Raw genomic sequence first — 18,709 nt, forward strand, 5'->3', positions numbered from 1 at the left:
CTGATTGCTCAAGTTGGAATGTATGAAAAGAGCACAGCTTTTCAAGGGATGCCTGCAGAGTGGGTTTTTTTCTAGAAAATGAAATCCTTTAAAGCTGGCCCTACCTCTAGCAACTTTTGAAAATTGTGATCTATACCTACTTCTCATATTTGCAATCCACAATCTCTAATGAACGTTTTTGCCACAGCAAGTCATATAAAATTCAATGGTAATCTTTGACAGTGGAAGTATTTGAGGCTTTCATCTTCTGAAACAGCTTGCAAAGGCGTGTAATGAAGAAGTCACACAAATAATTTCATGATTTTCCTCAGAGTTTGCCTGTAGAATAGATTTGAAATTAGATTTTTAAAAATTATAGTTAACATAGCTTCCAGTAAAAATTTTGGTGGAAAAACTGTCTTGAAATCCCAAACCAAACATCTGAAAGGACTGTGTATACGGTTTCTCATGGAAACAAAAACATGGGATGCTTTGCTGAGCAAAATAAAGGGAAGGTTTTTTCAGGTGATGGCATACAAGGATAGGATTATAACCCTGGCCACAAAGTAAAATAAGACAGTCACTTCTTTTTTAGGATTCTGTGTAGACCTCAGGTACTAATAAACCAACTACTGCACAAAAGTCCCTTTTTTTAGAGATCAATCTGGCATGTGTATCCACTGCAAGCATGTAAGACACCTCCTTTTCTAACATAGCAAAAAATTAGCCTCAATGAGCAGAATAAATGTGGCCTGTCTTTCAAACCTGCCTCAGCACAGACTCCTCAGGGTCTCTTGTAGACATATGCAAATATTTTTGCACAGACAACTGCTAAATTGTCACTGCGTTTGGCATGCTTGTTTTCTCCTTCTGATGGCTATTTTAATGAGATCAAGCCATACATTCAGGGAGTGTTTTGAAGGATTCAGTCTACTGACAGTATTTTGGCTCATTTGCGGAACTCAAAACTAGTTAGGAAGTTTATGGGTGCTCAGGGTAAGAGATGTGATGGAGCCCAACTCTGTATGCTTCTGAAAATAACACATAAATGTACCACTTCATGCAGACTGTTGTATTATTGCCTTTTTTAAAGGCAGGTATTTCTTCCTTCACTAATTATGCACTAATTATAAATTGGTTTCTTCCGTGATTTGAGTATGTAAGATTTATACTAAGCCAGCACAGCAAAAATGAAGGTCTTATCAGTGAATCAGAAGTTGTCTATAACACGTACTTGGAGAAATGAATCTTAAGGTGACTTTGGCTGAAGTCTATCAAAGAAGAACAAGGAAGAAATTGTGGCTTGTGTTGATGGTATTCATTTACAGTCTAAAATACAGAGTATTAGCTGATATCCATTTTCAGCAGAAACATACAGATTTTTATGTCCATATAATTTTCCTTTCTTTAGTGGAAACAGCTCACATCAAACCGCTATTCTCCCTGTATCACTACTGATAGCGAATGAAGTGGGACTTAACCTGTTAGAAATAATTTCAGTTATTATGCTCCAGTACTTATCTGAATTCACTGAAATGCCATAATCTATATCAGTCTTAAAAATCAAATTCTTTACAAATGTGCTTCAATTTAAAATAAACTGGTTTTGTTGGACATGTAGCATTAATTGTTTTAGGAATGCAGCAAATACCACTACTGGTACAGTTAATTCCCAGATGTTCACATTTTTCTTTGAAAAAATCCATGAAATGAAATAAAAAAGAATTAATTCAAGTTACACAACTTTCAAAGTTCGATCTCATGCTATGGTTTTTTGACAGCTGTAAACACTCACGAGGTGTCCATCTCCTCTATTATAGCTGTGATACTGTGCCATCTTGTGAGTTTTGAGTGAATTTTAACAGGAAGTGAAAAAAACAGGGTGAGATTGGAATAGCGTCCTCACTGGAGGTGAATGGCAAGCCTCCAGTTGACTGCAATAGAAATGGAAAGTTTAGAGAGTTTCTGCATAAAGCACGGAATCTAGCGATGCTGTTGAGATGACTGCTGGTGTTTCTTGGAAACCTGACAGTCGTTGCATTTTTTTCTTGTCCCTCACCACTCCACTCCTCTATTTTTTTTCTTCTGAGGTGATCTGATTACCTTAGTTCTTTTACATGTATTCCTGTTTCTTGGATAAAAACTTACGCTTTGTACTTTCCCAACAATAGAGGCTTACTTCCATGGTCATTTTAGGTATGTGATACTCTAAGTAGCCAAAGCATTGCAAGGAATAAATGTTGCCTTTCTACACTGCTGCAGTTCCCTTAACTAGTACCTGTCAGACCTAAGGAACTGAATTTTCTGAAACCACTTAATAATTTCCTTTACTCTTGGTAGGATTGCAGGTATGTGTTAAGTGTGAAAGGAAAGCAAGGCAAACCAATATATTTTAATTTTTACTTTTACTGCTGATCTTAACCGTTTTCCTGTCCCATAGTTCCATATGCAGTTTCAGTCTTCCCTCAAATTAGTCCTAGGGAAACCAGTGTGGAGAATAAATCCCTCGTTCTGCTCTGTAACTATAGGCCTGATCACTTCCTACTCAAAAGCTGTAATAGCTTTGTTTAATGACTGCTTACAAATACATGCTCAAACCTATGATCAAACTTTGAGGGTTTTTTTAGATATTGCCATCGTGTAATACCACAGATAGCAAGTTGCACACATTGTGCTTTAGATGACAAAACTTTCTCTCTACACTGTAGGGATGAGTAGCATAACTGCATTATCATTTTTTGCATTATCAATAAGATATTGCTGTAAATGCAAACTGCTGCATATTCTTTGGTAATCCAGGTCTTAAGGGAAAGTACACAGCTTCTTTCGAGACTGATAACTATAACCAAAACCAGGAGCACATACCCTGAAATGGTTAACATCTTACTGTCATAATTAGGGAAAAATAGTTATGGCAAAAACTCCATTTCTTAAGCATCTTTTTAAAAGTGCCACTCCTCTAGATTTCTGAGGTGGGAGACAAATTTTTGGAAGATGTCTTGTGTACACAAAGGGAGAGAGACTCAATTATCATCTGAGCTCAGGCATTTAAGAGTTCTATCTTCAAAGTCTGGATAAATAAGTGGATTTTTTATGATGGAGGTGATAGAAAGCGAGTCTTTAGGCTATATTCCACTGCTATTGTACCTTAAAAAGAAACTCAATTATGAGATGACTTTACCAAAACAGGACTGAGAATAAGTCTTATTACTGTTACACAGGAAATATAATCCTGGAAGACATGTTTAATCTATAGTTAATATTAATTTTGCAAACTGAAAGAGGAGATATAATTTGATACTAACCAATTAAGATTTTAAATGAGATAAATGATTATAATTATGTGAAAACCTACTTAAACATTTCCTGAACGCATCACAGTTTGTATTATATAAATGCAGAAAAATCCGTCAGTCACTGCGACAAGTAGTGATATGACATTTCACACGCCGTAAAATATTACCCAGATCTATGTGTTTTGGACATGAACTTCATTTGTTAAAATTAAGATTTCTCTTTATTTGAGCTGACTTTGAGATAGCCTTTGGTCTGTTTTCACAGCTAAGATTACAAGCTGGAAGCATTTTGCCAAGACTGCTAGTCTTTTATTGCCACTTTGTGTAGTACTGCAAGCTATATTATGGTGCTGTTGGAAAGAATGGATTTCTCCATCATTGTAATAATTTTTCTTAATGTACTGTCTAATGGTTTCACAAAACTTTTTTTTTCTATCTGATTACTCTGTTATTTTTTATGGTAGAAAAATATTTGTTCCACAAATAAACTAGAACAGAGTTTAAACGTAAATTTACACAGGGATAGCAAATTTTCTACAATGGAATTTATGAGTCAGCAGTTAATGAAATTATGACATGAGATATTTGGAGACAAAAAATTTCCCCCTTAGCCCTAAGTTGCTAATAGTTAACAGTAAATTTTGCTTTTCCATGAACCATATCTGTGGACATTTTCTACAGTAGAAGTGCAAACAGCCTATTGTTCTATTTAAAATAGCTCATATAATGGTAAATAATAAATAGTGTTTAAAAACAACTCTTTCCTTTTTCAAAGAAAAACAGCTTGACAAGAAGAGAAAAGTAATAGAAGTTACTTATTACCTGGTTGTGATTCTACAGTAAATTCAAATTAGCAGACCACTTTGAGTTCTCTTGAGGTGAGTGGGATTTGTCTAGATGTGAGCACTGGTGCTAGAAAGTGCTGAGCCTGTGTGATGCTGCTCACTATGTCAAGGAAAGGGTTCCTAATAGCTTCGCCTCAGCTTCCCACCTTTGGGACATCAATCTCTGATCTTCAAAGCATGACCCTGAGTGCAGAGCTGGCTTTCTTAGGGTCAGTCTTCCCCTTTTTTGAGGCTAGTGTGCCCCTCTAAGTACAGTAGAAATCATTTCTTCTTGTGAGACTCGGTTGTCTAGCTGTGCTCTGCTCAGAGATCACACTGCTTTTACTAAAGGAGGAAAATACACGTGAGGATACTCTTCCAGTTATTGATTGCTTCTGGAGCAACCAGAACCTTCTCTCTTCTCAGATCACCAGGGAAAATGTTAACTGTTGATATTTTATATTAATGTTATTGGAAACTCTACTTCTGAAAGGAAAGAAGTTTGAGGATTTTTTTTTTTTTTTTTTTTACAAATCAGCATTTATGAAATAATAAAGACCAGTTTTGTCTGCAAGCTTTTGTATGTATGTATGTATGTATGAATGCTGAACCTTTCAATGACATTAGGTAGCTTTCCATTGCTTGCAGTCTTAAGACTTTGGCTTAGTTTGCCAACTTCAAGACAAATTAATGCCACATGGGAATTGCATCATAATGGTAAGAGCATTCAAAGTTTTGCCCAAATTTTAGCTATTTTGTGTCTGTCTGAATCAGGACCTCAGGAATAAGAATGAAAACTGAAATAAGTACAGACTTCTGCAGTGATTTATTAATACTCCTTTGAGATAACTGCCTTTTAAAATCCCACCTCTGTGAGATTTTTACTTGATTATGTAGTCTTTTTTGGTTCATGCAAAGTAAAATGGTACTGGGATTATTTTGTTTTGTTTTGTTTTGTTTTGTTTTTGCCATGTACTATCTGTAAAATATGGAGACTGAGCCAGAAAAAGAAGGGCCAACCTATTGTATTTTCAGTGTTATCACTGACATTTCTTTTGCTAAACTTGACATGGATAATCCCACTAGTATAGAGAAATTAGTATTATCAGTGCAAGGTTTTCAAACTGAAGTCTGACACATTAATTACACTTGATAAATGGTCTGGTCTAAAGATAAAATTTTCAACAATGATATCCAGCAACCCATGTACAAATAACGAACACAGTAAGTTAAACCATGATTATAACCAAGACTTCATGGTGTTCCCCTCGGCCTGGAACCTCAATGTCTTCTGACAAGCACAGATGCGCAGCAAGAAAAACCCTCCAATTTGGAAATCAGAGACATATTCTTCCTTTCTCTCTACTGTATGCAGTTATTCTCCTATCTACCTAATGGAAGTTTCTTAATATTTTAATAGCTGATTTTGTGTTTTCCTATCATCCCTTGATGTTGGTGTAGGTCTTGAATAGAAAGGCACAGGAATATATTGCAAGGAGCAGTTATTTCTGTTAAATATACTAATAATAATATTGTGGAAAACAAAGGATGTAACTGTACAGTGCCCATAGGAGAGGGACACTATATCAGTAATAATATGCTCTGTATTCTATTATATACAATTCTTTTGAGTAGAGACTTCATTTTGAGGCTTTAGTGGTTTTTTTTCCTGGTTCAGAGTTCATACTTACTGTCTTGGCCTTTATCTTCAGAGGGTTAAAAAAGTAGATTTTTTGCTTGCCTCCTGTAGTTTGCTGTTGTTGTTACTGTAGAAAAATCATGTGCTTAATACATTTACTGCTGTAAAATATGAAGTGTTTATAGGGCATGTGTATCCTCTGCTGGTTAGGTAGGATAATATAAAGGGTCCTACGCAATTGACCTTGCCTGGATTGTTCAATTGCCATTGAACATGGCAAATACTTACTGTTATTCTTTCATTGAAATCACTCCTATGTGGCTGCAATGTATACTTTTTTCCTGGTGATGGCATAGAGTTAACAATATTCTTCTCTTTTTTTGTCACAGTGCTCTGGCACCATCAGGTCCCAGGGATTCCCTGTGTTGCATGTTTTCTGGATCACTGGAAAGCACATATCTAAAAAGGTCTTTAATATAAAACAGTTTTTTAGTAAGAAGAAACTTGGGACCTGTCCCCGTCTTTAAATAAGCATGAGTGTCCTGTGGCATGAATTTTCTGCTCATCTGCAAATTCAGTAAACTTGCTTGATGAGCCAATAGAAAGTTTGTCATTACATGGCAATATCCACAGGAGTAGCTTGTAACTTGAAACCCCACAAGTGCATGCATCGCAGTCTGGAGCCGAAGCGAGTGCTCTTTCCAATGTGGGGAATGGCTTGGGCGCTGTTTAGGCTGGGCTCATCACCCTGCCAGGGGCAGAGTGCTCTTGCAGAAGCTCGAAGGTGTTTCCAGGCTGAGCGTGCGCCTTGCGATGCTGCCGGCGTGAGGGGGTGATCCTGCCTAGTGTGATGTGCTGGCACCCGCCCTGGGTGTGCACAGCCCCTGTGCCACAGTGCTGCAGTTGTACCTGACGTTTTGCCGAGACTCAGGAACTTAGACCTTCTTTTATCTTGTTTTTGGAAAGGCCAAACATTTTATCCTGTGTTTGGAAACCCTCTCCTCCTGACAGACAATGAGAAGCGATTCCACATCAGGTGAGCTGTGCTAGGACATGGTTGCTGTCTGCATAGTCACCGCACATAGTCTGTAGTGAGTGTCCCTGGCAAATATGCATATGTCTCCTCAATCTTTTAGATTATTTCATGAGAGTTTACCTAAATTGTGCTCATCTCTACAAAAACACTGTAGTTATCCATCTCAGGCTGCTTTTATTGTCTCTTTTGGCATGGCAAAGACGCTACATTGCACCAGTCAGTCAGACATAGCAAACAGGACTTGCACAGGTGCAGAAGGAGGGTGCTCACTCTGCCAGTGAGGCCGGGTGGTTTCGTTACACAGCACTTTTGCCTTCTGCTGCCTTATCTATAAGCTCTGTTGTAAATATTTTTGCGTCTGTTAAATGGTGGTATTTGCAGAAAAGCACACAACGGCCTGTGTAAGATGTTTGAGGCACGCAAATAAGCGCACAAGAGTACATATAGGGTGAGGTTTCCCACTTGTGTCGCTTCCATTTGTTCAAACTCACAAAGCGATTGCAAGAAGCTGAAATATTTCTGAAAGTCTCGTGCCTTTAAAGCAGTACCAAATGGCTCTTGTGTCTGCCACCCAAATGCTAGCCTCCGCTTTTCACTTCTGTTCATAGATGTGATGAGCCAAGACCCCCAAGTCGATGGAAGCTGTCCTCAGCGCAGAGCCTGGGGGATCAGAGAGAAAAGGTGTGAATTTCAGTCAGTAGGAGCAGTTTAACCCCTGCTGTGGGTTATGCGGGACACTATCTCTGTAGTGCTGGATGTGGACATTTCCTGTCCTGCTGAGGGATTGTCAAAGCCAGCATGGAAATGCTTTCCCCTTTCCATGGAAGACACCCACCCCCCCCCCCCCAACTTTGAAATTAAGTAAAAGGTGAGGGAGAAGGGGAAGGAAGTATCATGTCAGTGGAAACCTCTGGTGCAGAAAACTTCAGAGAGTTTGATTTTTCAATATCTTCTATTATAGATCAAATTTTATCTTAAAAAATAAAAATAAACCCCACATCATTTGAAATGGAAAACCAGGAACCTTTCCACCTAAAAATGACAGAACGTTGCAGTCTCCCAATCTTTAAAAAGCAAAATACCACAGAAAATATATAAAACCCAATGTTTCCTGTCAGTTGCTATTTCAGAATCAACATATTCAGAAAAAATATGTATACTAATACCACTCTGAGCCCAATGCTGACCAGCTGTAGTCTGAGAAAACTGCCTTCTAGATAACTATAATGTTTTTATGGTGCTCGCAATCTCTTTGGTGCCAAAAGTTTGTGCAGTAGACTTCCTGTAAGCATGAAAATGCCAAAAGTTTGTGTAGTAGACTTCCTGTAAGCATGAAAATGGAGACTAACTTTTGGTTACATGCTGCACTACTAGCATCAAGGATCTATTTGTTCTTTCAGTAATGTGATTCTCAGTCCCTGGGATTCATCAGAGGGATTTATCTGTCTAATAAATACGTCCACTCTGTCTATACTTTTAATGTTTCCTGATTAAAATAAAGCTGTTTGTTTATCTCTCTTAGCTTCAGTGATTGTATGTAAACAGGGATTACTTATCCAGGAATCTCATCTCCATTGCCAGTTTGCAGCATGTTCAGGCTTTCTGTGGGAATGACTACAGTGTGAGGTATGTGTCTGCCTAAACATGTGCAACTAGTTTAGAGTTAGTCTGAACACAGGAAAAAATACAGAACAGTCTGTTCTACTGTGTTTTTATGTACATAAGTCTAATTTATTATTAGTCACTATGTAACACAAAACCAGATCTTGTAAGGAAATGAAGGGTCGAACAAGATTTGACCGTTCCAACACAAACAACTTCTTTTTACCCCTCTTCGTCCAAAGGGTAGTAAGAACACTTATACAATGTCATTTTTATTTCTAAATAAACTGTTGATAAAATCTATGTGATAATAAAATAATTGCTCCTTTGAGAAACAGACCTCAACTATGGGAGGGTATAAATTATCCCACAAAATAATAAAATGCAGAATCAGCACAGAGTGACTTTATGTGAGAAGAGAGGAGCAACCTGTGGAGGCTATGCAAGGAGCCTCAGGGATAAACTTGGACCTTGTGTAACTTGCCATTAAGCAGAATCATGTTATATTTGACACATGATTAGCAGATTATATGCATATGAAAATATGGATATTTTTGCTGAGCAAGCCTCAGACAAATTAAAGGAAGCAAAATGCTTTGGGGGCTATTAAGGAAAAAGATCGAGCCATGAATCATTGACTTATGTATGTATAGAGAAATATCACTGCATCCTCTCTGCTTGTATTCGCATCTGCTGCTGGTCTGTGTTAGAGATAAGACCTCAGAAAGGATGGTCTGACCCAATATGTGTTGCCTCTACTCATTTGTCACTCCCATGTATTAGCAATCAGGCAGTTTTCATGCTCTCTTCTTACTTATGTCTTACCAATCTTACCAATTTTTACAATTTTTCTCTACCGTGCAGAGAAACTTTGGGTTTTCCTCCTGTAGTAATGAGCCAGGATCTTGTTTAGAAACTTTGCATCACCCTTGGATCGAGGAGTGTACTAAAAGCCTGCCCCTCTGAACACAGACAGATGACCTGTGCCTGTCCTCTCCCACTGTTACTAGTTTTGCATGCTATAGTGTTCTCTGTGCCTAGATTTGTCACCGTAAAAACCTATGGTGCTGTCTACGTTACAGTTCTTGTAGAAGCAGCAGTGCTGTTCTCTTGCTTTAAGTGAGTTTTTTGACTCAACACATCCAGGGCTGTCCAAGATTAATTAATTCCAATTAATTACACTGCAGATGGGCACTCCCAAGACTAGGTTTAGATTGGTTAGGAACTTAGAGTTTTATAATGGCAAACCTTAAACTGCCACAGTTTGGAACAGATGTAAATGCAACATAATATTACTCTTAATGCGGCATGCAATTACGCATTCAACTGAATGAAGTTTCATAGCATCTTTTTCAGGATTGTCCTCATTATACAGATTGAAAAAACTAAGGCCAGTTTAAATTAATAATTTATTTTCATTTCTACCCTTAATCCATTTTGATGAAACCATTGCTCTCCTTTTCATTAAAAAAAAGGAAAAAAAAGCCAGCTGTTGGCTTTTCAGAAGAGTCGCTGTGGGACAAGCTAATTGCATGCTCTGGCATCTCCATGCAGGGTGCCAGTCTGAGGCGGCTTGCTCTGAGGCGCCTGGCAGAGGAGGAGTTTGACCACCTCTCTATTTTTTTAAGGCCGTGTTGCTAAATAGGATGGCTTCATTAGCAGTTATTGTAATCAGATTCTAGGGCACTGAAGTTCTAGTTCAAAATTCAGATTTCTTTCCTTTCCCTACAGCATACAACGTGCTGTGGATTAATGACAGATACTACAGTTCATAATGTGACAGTAGTCTACAGCTACTGGCTCCTGCTGTAACTACAGGGTCCCAATATTCAGACACTTAAATGGTGCTAATCATCACTTTTAGCCTATAGAGAAAGGAGGGTACCCTCTTTTTGCCTAATATGCTCTGATGCAATACTTGAAACAATTTTTTTCTTTCCATATCTTACCCATTTTCTATTCCTTTATTTTATGTCTTGCCAACTCTATTCACATTTGCAAAGACTCTTTACAATTATTATGAGGTGTTATTTATAGGATTAGTAGAGATAGAGAATGTCTTTTCATGAAAGTCTTATAGATTTTCTTCCTTATTAATATATTTAAATATATTAATGCTCCCTTGCTTTTTCCCTCATCTTTCCCCAGCATGTCACACTTATGCATTGTTTTCCCTTGCTTTAATAATATTTTTTCTGTTTTTTCCCCTTTTCTATGCTGAAGACACACTTACTTTCTCACCTCTTTTTCTCCCACTCTTTCTTTATCCTCTCTCTTGTCCTCTTTCCTTTGCATGTTTGCTTCCTTCTGATGTTTTTTGCTGCTAATGCTTTTTTTTCCCTGGGTCCTCAACTGTTTGCTTTGCAGTCCTTTTGCTGATCTACCAGAATTCCCATCATGTTTATTTTCTTGGCTTGTCAGCTCAGCGTGCAGACTGATCCTGTGCAAACCGCTAGTCTGATCCTATGCTGAGCTCCAGAGGAGTAGGCTGGGTAGCTGTAGTAAGGCAAGTGCAAATCAGAGCTTCAGGGCAGCATAAGGCACCTTTTGCCTGCAATGAAACATAGAGAGCAGAGCTCTGCTTTTCTGTAGTTCTGTCCGCTGTATTCTCTGTTCTGAAGATGGTCTCTCCTTCACCTTAAGCTGGGGGTAGGCACAAAAGAGCTATCTTAACCAGTGGTGGGTAGGGAGCTCTGTTAATAGATAATCACTGAAGTGGCTGTGGAAAAGTGTTTAATTTATCACTTGTGTAGAGATAACGTTGCTTCACTTGTCTCAGATTGATACGTTCCCTTTCTCTTTCATGAATATTCTTCGTTTGATGTAAAGACATCATGCTATTTTCATGCTGTTATTTAATTTCATTGTAGAGCTATAATGGCTGATTTTGAAACAGGATTCAATATTCCTGTCAGATGTACATGAGGGCTAGAAGATATCACTCGGTTAAGTTCTTCTTCCTTTGCAAACCTGTTATTTTTGCAGGTGCTAACAACCTGTTCAGGTGCTGCACATCTAAACAATTCTCAGGCTCTATGCCAATTTCTTCTTTAATAAATTATCAATGAAGAAATAAACTTACTTTGTAAACTTAAAAATACATCTGTTTCTCATTAGAGGCTGAACATTACATTTTGTAATTTGGAGAGCAGAGGCAAGACTTCTTAACCACGCAGGAAACATTGAGGTGTGAGGCTTTTGATCTTATATTTTCAATTGTGAAATGGAAATCATAAACTAGGTGCTTAGTCTGTTGTAGTCTTTGAATAGATTAAAACACACAGTGTCTAACTGTAAGCCCACATGCTGGGATTGTTGGCTGGCAGCCTGTTCACAAATGTTCTGTACAAGTGCTTACGTAGTAAGCCCATTTATGTAAAACCCATTTCTTTCAAACATTACATAAGGGACTGCAGAATACTCAGGTACTCAGTTTCAGATAGTGAACTCAACAAACTCAGTGTTTCTGTGGATGATTAAGCTTCTTTATGTTTGCATGTATGTAAAACTAATTATAATATGTAGTGATGCTATTCAGCCTTAATCTTACATAATTTTCCTTGTATTTTCTTCACATAAACAGTTTCTCTGTATTTTTGCAAACACAGCTTCATCTCCTGTAGTTCTTGAAATTGTTTGCATCCTTCAAAGAGCTCTACAGCTTAATTCCGTTGAGTTGTTGAATTTGTTGAATCAATTGTGCTCCAGAATTCACCTATCCTGGTCAGCACTGATAAGTTTTCTGACATTGATTTCTCTGGAGGAGGAGGGCTCTCACATCCTTGTTCAACAGCACAAAATTGAGCTGCAAGTGGGTTTCTATATATGCTTTTTTTTCTTTCTAAAAACACTGGATATTTCTGTATAATTTTTTCCTAAACATCATCTCCAGCTATTTGGCCTTCTTAGCTTTTATAGATGGCTCTGACAGTCACTAAAGTGTGGTTGTGGCTCAAGCAGACAGATATCCCTGAGCTGGTAAAAGCTTTGCTAGTAAGACTGAAAAGCTGTATGTACCTTTCATTTGCTTTTTTGTTTTTCCTACCAAAAAACAATTAAGGATACTCTCTGGACAACCGACTTTGGAGATGAGTATACCAGTGATAGAAACTTACCCAGCACATACAATCTAATGCTACCTTCTGAGGTGAGGAACTGTGCAACAGAGCACTTAGAGGATTTTTATGGCTTATATACAGTGTTTCATGTGTGAGTGTTAGGAGCCTCCTCACAAATACTTTGTGATCTGACATTACATTCCTAATATAGCAAGATACTTAAGCACACGTCTAACTGTAAGTGTGCAGTATAATGCATGTGCTTATAGCTACCCAATAAAACATCTTCCTAAGTGAAAGTGTCTGTATTATTCTATCTGGTCTAAAGGACTAGAAACAATTTGGTAAGGGCAATTTAGTGCTCAACAACAAAATGCCTGATTTGTTAGCACATTTGTTGCATAAATAAACATATCTTAATAAAATCCATCTACAACCGTGACCCTATACATTTTTCAGCAGTTTTTGAAGTATTCCATTGCAACAGCTGTGCTAGTCTGAGAAAAAGGTCTTGTACATGATCCTATCTTCAAAAGTAGCTGTATGTGGATTTGTATGATTTATTTTTCTACTTTTTTTTCTCTATTTAAGAGCTTCAATTTATAATTTTTGGCACTAATTTGATATTTAGAGGTAGATGATACTTTAAAAGCTTATTTGTAGTAAAAGTCAAAACAGAGACTTTCTATGGAAACTTAGAGAGTTTTGATTAACATCAACGAAAATCTCTATTCCTGACCAAAATGAGAGCATCAGTCTCCTGTCATAGCAAATAATTAGATGTCTAGAGCACTCAGCAGAGATATGAAGCATCCCAGTCCAAACCCCTGGTCTAAATTTCACATTTGGAAGGGATTGGGACCTGTGTGAGCACGTTAGTAACCTAACTGTAACTGTTTACTCTCCTGGCTTTTTTCTCTTCGTTCTCCAGTGGTAGAAGTTCCCTGTTTTCACTTGTTATTCAATAACACTCTTGTGTAAACCTCAGTTTCACGAGATGAGAAAGCCACTTCCTGCTCAGCTCTGGTTGGAAGGCGAGGCACAAACATTTATCTTGAAGCTCAATGGAGAAGTATTCACACCTCCTAAATTTATTCATCCAACTTCATGACATCAGAAGCTGCTGCTTTCAGTTTCTCAGTGTATACTTCTTGGAATTGCACCAGGATCTACTGGAACTGTGAAAAGAAATCTGAATTAAAAGATGCACTTCTCCCAGACAGGAACATCTGCAGTCGTTATGCCACAGTAGAATCCTAAATCTCCAGCAGATTTAATGCTGAATGGCAGCAAGTCAGCAGAAGCTAGTGGCAACTGAGATCTCCCTATAACACAGTCATCAGAGCATCCACCTATTGAGTTGATTATAACTTTTGCATCTACCTTTGTTCCTTTTTTTGACGTTAAAACAAGTTGTCAGGTAGTGTGTGGTGGGCTGTGCAATATATATGTATTTTGAAAGCAGGCACATGAAGAGAACAGGCATCATTTTATGTTCCTAGCACCAGTTTTTCCTTTTCTCATATAATTGCAAGAGAAACTTGATGGTGTTGCTTAGAGGGTGTAATTGATCTTCTGCAATGAGGCTTAAACCAATTAAAGTTTTATGTGGAGGACTGTAAAATCAAGGAGTTCAGTAAATGTTTTTTCCAGGTAGGATTCATTCCAAGCCTCCATTTTCATTTTGTTGTATCAATCAGCAATCTAGAGAATCTGTGTATGGCATCAAGATTTGGGTTGGTTTTCTTGTATTTGTATTCTGTGAGACAGTCTTGAGCTCTGGGCCGTGCAGAGACTAACTCTACAGGGAAGAGCTAGGAAAACCGTTGTCTAAGTTAATTTGAGTGCAGTCTAATTGTCTGACGTTCACAAGCAACGTCTCTCTCTGGTCCTGCAATACAATAGCTCCAGGGTGCTCCATGAAGCTAGTAGAAGGTGACTTCAAAACAGATGAAAGAAAGTACTCTCCACTACTGGGAGAGAGCTTCTGGAGCTTGTTGGAATTTTGGGAAGTGGATGTATCTGCAGCATCAAAAAGAGATTAAATAAGTTCCTGGGTAACAGTGTCATAAATATTTCTAAATGGACTAGGCATGGATGTGCCTACTAACATCCTTAGTACGACCCTTCTGGATACAGGGGAGTAGGATGGAGTGGACTGCAGAAAATGGCAACGCACACCTGCTCTGTATAAAAAGCTTCTCCCTAAATAGCACCAGCACTGCTGGGGGCAGTAGGCCAATCCTTCATTATCATGAAGCAGAGATCTGGAAATCCTATCCATAGTGAAAATACATGATTTATTATTCCCTCTTATGAAGAATGTTCACAAGCCTGGGCAAGAGTAGCAACCACTTGAACTGTCCTTGAGTAAACAAAAATTTGCATTTGGTGCTTGGTAGCAGTGCTTACTGACCACAGGAGAAGTGAGAACTAAGGGCATTCTCCTGCCGGGGTCCCAGTCTGAATGTAATTAATTTCCTGCCATGAGCTCGTGTATGCTTACCAGTGGATTTAAGGTTGAGCAGTTCCGCTCCCTGCTCTTCTTTTTGATGAAAGAATAGTAGTACTTACACAGTTGTTCTGCCTGTGTTATTTGTAGTGTAACTCGAGAGTCACTCTCTTCTTTATGATGCTTTTCAACACGCCTAAGCTTTGCTTGGCAACAGGACGCTGGATGAGATGGACCACTAATCCGAACCAGTCTGACAATTCTAGTCTTTCTATCAGTATGTCAGAGATCCTACTGTACCATTCATTTATCAGCTGTATGAGAACTTAACCTAAATGACATATGGAAATGTACTGGGCAGAAAATCTGATTGAATTCAACATAATCTCCTAAATCAACTTTTACTGTCTAGTGATCTTTGCAGAATATCAAAACTTCTTCTGAAACCTTTTGCTTCTGATTTTCCTGTTGTATTCCCTAGCAATTTTAAACATTTATTTTAAACACCTTTTTTCCTCTACTTACAGTTCTCTTGAAAGCTTTGGGGTTGTTGGCCAGATCTTTTCCTCCAAACCTATGACCTCCAATTCTGCTCAGCTAACTGAGGAATCATAGCTCGGACCTGTGAAAGGACATTTGGGATGTTTGGATCCACAAACAGGGACAGTATTTTGCCCTCAGTAAAGTCAGTTCAACAGAGTGCATCATACTGCTAGCAAACATCTTTTGATTCCTGCTGAGGATTAAGAGGTGCTCAAAAGATGAGAAGAAATGCAAGTCATAGCTCATGAAGCACATGATCAGGGCAACATTCACCAGGAGGAGAATGAAAGTATACTTGCTTCTCATAAGAGAGAGATACAGCTGGGTCATAGAAGGAGGCAAATTACTGAACACCGCTCAGGTACAGCATGGGGCACCTTGGCCTACTCAGAATGGAATCATTTTAAACATCGCAAGAAAAAGTCATAGCAAATGTATTAGCTAATATTGAAGCCTAAAAGCTGAGGTAAAATCACCTGAATTGTCAGGCACTTTAAGAAAACAAACAAACACAAAACAGTACAACACACTATCCGTTTTTTTTTTCCGTCCAGATACACTTCCTCCTGTTTGTAGTTTCCAGTTCTCTCCTGGAACAATTCTTATTTTCCTACTTAATAATTTCCACAAGCTTCTTTTCCCTCATTCAGTCATGCTCTTTACCTTTATAAATCTATGTATACTCATCTTGCATCTCTAGCCCATATGACCTGAAAAGTTCAATAATAATAAATATGAATAAGCATGTTTTGAGTTGTAATGAAAATTCAGTCTTTTGCAGAATGACAGAAATGTTTTCGTATTGACAATGAATGGCATCTTGTGGCACTGACAGTCATCGTTGCCCCCTGCTCTGTTTCTGGTTTTTGTCTGTCTGCAGCTCCTACGGTAGCTTGATGATCCTGATTTTTTAAAGTCTGTCCTACTATTTAAAGGAGGGCTGACCACACTGTGGCTCATGTGCCTTGTGTGGTTCAAGCACAGCTCATTTACCAGCACTCTGTCTTGGAGCTGGGCGCCTGCAGGGCTGCTGCTGCATAACCCGGATGCTCGACGGGGGGATCCTGAGCCCAGCATCATTGCTCTCCTCAGGATAACCCCAGACCGAGGCGGAGAGACCCCTGGGCGTCTACTGTCAGCTAGAAAGTGAACCCTTTCAGAGTATTCCCTTCCCTTGGTGCGGTGACAGTGTTTGTGTCCTATGTCTTGTGGCTCATAGTTACACAAGGATTTTGGTGTGAAGCTTGTGGGGTCAGGCGGGTTGGCCACACCTGATTTAAGTCCTAAGCAAAATAACAGCCCAAAAGTCCTTGGAGTAGTTTTGCTGTCAGCTAAAAAGGACAACAAGTTTTGTAAACACATTCTTGAAAATATTTTATGGAGAATTTTTTCATTCGCTTAAAGACTTGTCCCAGTAGACCTTTTTCCATTGTCTGTCTTTTGTATGTGGACAGTTGATATACAGGCAGTCATTACAGGAATCATGTATCATTACTTTTAGTAACGGAAAAGAAATACCACAGCCAGTGTACATTTGTGCTTGTATAACTGTCTGTGTTAGCAGCTTGCACTGGTGTAGCTGTTTCTATAAAAATCATCTTTGGAAGCAAAATTATTTGAACCAATGAAAATAATTTCATAAAATCCTAGGACTGGGAAATTGTATTACATAATGATTTTGCATAGTCTAAATTTGAGTTTTCCACTTTAAAGACTGAAAAAATGTAGTTCTCAGTAACTCATTCGCACCATTTAGACGCAAACAGAATTTTCTTTAAAAATAACCATTCATTTTGGTGGAAAAGAGACTTCAATGGAAAATTTTCATCCTAATCATACTGTTTTATTGAATGTTTAAAGAAAGAAATGGTTATTGATTTCTTCCATTTAATTTATCTGTGAATTACATGTATGGTTGAAAAGTAGCTGATGCAGGAAAAAATGGTGAGTATCATTCCCCTCATGGCATCAACTCTGGCAGTTGGTGGTGGGAGGAAGATGCCTCTTCATTGTCTGTTTTCCTTTGCTTGTTAGCTACCTTTCATAAATAAGAAATGAAGAACAGCCTTCCTTCTTTTGATGTAGGTTATAAGACATTTCTGAAAGTACGTATTTTTGTCTCTTTTCATTGCCCTACACTAATGGCAAAGTCACACTCAAAACCTCCAAAGCAAAAACAGGAGACAGGGACAAGTACTTAGGCCATATGTTTGTTAGTTTTACTTAGATGGCAAACAAGTTCATAAATCCTTAACTATCCCTGCAGACAGTGGCTTGCAATGAAAAATAAGAGTCTCTCTGCCAATGTATCCTACTTTCAAAAGAACTTTTCTCCTATTTTTTTTCTAAGCCACAGAGATGCAAGTCTGTATAGTAGGAGTGAGACTTTCTAAGGCAGATATTGTACTGAAATACCCATTGTCCACCAAAAATCATCACGAATTGGAAATGCATGGCCTGCCTTGTTCTTTACGTACTCTAATACAACCACCTTTGAGTTTTATTGATGTAAACTTTATCATTCAGAGATCTCTCCATAAAAAATCAGCAACTGATTGGAAAGGTAGTTTCCTATAGAGGGGCTCTGACAATGCAGGCAATTAAGAATCTTGCCTTGAAATCGTGGCTCTGTCATCTCAAAATGTACCTATTTAAATATATACACTTTTACATCACTGAATGCTTACGAAATACTTTCAGGTTTCATCCTTTACCCGCCCGTGAAGTTTAAAGCAAACACAGTCTATCTGATGTAGAACCTGAATAATTGTAGCTGAAAGAGCCATTCTGTTGGTTTTCAGTTATTGCTCTCAGGACTGCATGAAGAAAATGCTTTTAGGACAGAGAAGCTGTCTTCAACAGCTCTCAGTGCTATGTATGTGCTATAGCCTGCTTGTCTGTTTTGTTCCGTTGTGTTATGTCAATGACAGTATGCGTATCACAAAATGTCAAATAATTTTATAGCCCTTGTCAGAACTGTACATAAAATGAAAGCAGTACAGAAGATAGGTGTTCATTCTGTCAAATGAACAAAGCCACCTAAAAGTTTTTATTATATTTTAAAGTAGTTTAATTCGCTTTTCCCCACCTCATCAGAAAGTTTTGCTATTTGATTCTCAGAAGGAAAAGAAATGGAATGGCAGCTGGAGAGGACAGGAGGGTTTGCATAGCAGTAAAACTGCTGATGTGATGAACAGGAGCCATGAAGTCAATTAAATCCCCACCCATAATCTAAGCTAGCCAGCCCTGTGTTAACATATAAAACCGTTTTCTGAACCAG

Source organism: Gymnogyps californianus, chromosome 1 (genome assembly GCF_018139145.2).
Source record: "Gymnogyps californianus isolate 813 chromosome 1, ASM1813914v2, whole genome shotgun sequence".
Taxonomy (NCBI): Eukaryota; Metazoa; Chordata; class Aves; order Accipitriformes; family Cathartidae; genus Gymnogyps; species Gymnogyps californianus.